The 1,241-nt window shown below is 44.6% G+C and overlaps 1 protein-coding gene across 4 annotated transcripts in view; it reads right to left on the reverse strand.

Moving 5' to 3' along the window:
- LOC122563736 (ephrin type-A receptor 7-like) overlaps positions 1–1,241 on the reverse strand; it is a 593,437-nt gene that overhangs the window by 97,624 nt on the left and 494,572 nt on the right. The gene's annotated exons all lie outside the window — the stretch shown is intronic.

Here is a 1,241-nt window from a genome sequence, read left to right on the forward strand (position 1 = left end):
CTCCCCCCTCTCCTCCCTGACCTATCACCTTCATCTCCTTCCCCACTGACCTATTGTACTCCATGCTACTTTCTCCCCACCCCCACCCTCCTCTAGCTTATCTCTCCACGCTTCAGGCTCTCTGCCTTTATTCCTGATGAAGGGCTTTTGCCCGAAACGTCGATTTTAATGCTTCTCGGATGCTGCCTGAACCGCTGTGCTTTTCCAGCACCACTAATCCAGAATCTGGGTATTTTAAGGTCTAGCTCCACCTGTTGGTAGGTGTTGGTGTCTGTGAGTAGTGCATTGGCTTTCTCTACGTAGTCCCTTCTGTTCAGGATGACTGTGAGCCGACCTTTGTCTGCAGATAATATAACGATGTTTTTGTCTTTTTTGAGGTTTTCTAGAGCTTTCTCTTCTCGTGTGTTCAGTTTGTTTCCTTCCCTTTGGCGGCTCAGAGTAGGTGATCGTTTGTTTCTTCCATGAATTTGTTGTCCTTCAATGTGGTTTCTAATGCCGCTAGGAAATCCTTGGTAATTGAAATTTAGTCCTTTTCCTAGTACCGCTTTTTCTGTGTCTGATAGGGTCCGGTCTGATAAGTTCTGTATCCATGCCCCTGTGTTATCGGTTTTGTCTTTGTTTGTGAGTTTGTCAAGTTTTTTCTTCAGGTCCCGATTTTTCTTTATCTGTGTTTGTCGTTGTTTGGTGTTTATGGCTCGTTCTACCGCGCCTGTCCATTCTTGATTTGTTGCTTGTTTGAATAGCGGTTTTTGGCGCGCAATTTCCCCGTTGTATTTTCGGAGCCTGTGGTGGGCGTCATTGATTAGTTCTTGGAGTATTCTGCGGCCATTTTGTTCTGTTAAGCTTCTGGCTTGAGGTGTTTTTATCATCAAAATAGAGGAAGACAAAACAATGATCTCATTCAACGTAACAGCACTGTTCACCTCCATCAACATCGACCTGGCAAAGGAAACACTTACCGCACTTTTAGAAGAGACCATCACACACACCCCAACCACCATCAATCACATTACCAATGAAAACATCATGAAGCTAGTGGACCTGTGCCTCACCACCCACTTCACCTTCAACAACATAATCTACAAACAAACCAACGGCACACCCATGGGATCTCTGCTATCAGGATTCATAGCAGAAGCAGTAATGCAAAGACTAGAACAAACAGCCCTAACAACCATCAAACCAAAAATCTGGGTCCGCTACGTAGATGACACCTTTGTCATCACAAAACAAAACAAGAT

The sequence above is a fragment of the Chiloscyllium plagiosum genome, chromosome 27, assembly GCF_004010195.1.
Source record: "Chiloscyllium plagiosum isolate BGI_BamShark_2017 chromosome 27, ASM401019v2, whole genome shotgun sequence".
Lineage (NCBI taxonomy): Eukaryota > Metazoa > Chordata > Chondrichthyes > Orectolobiformes > Hemiscylliidae > Chiloscyllium > Chiloscyllium plagiosum.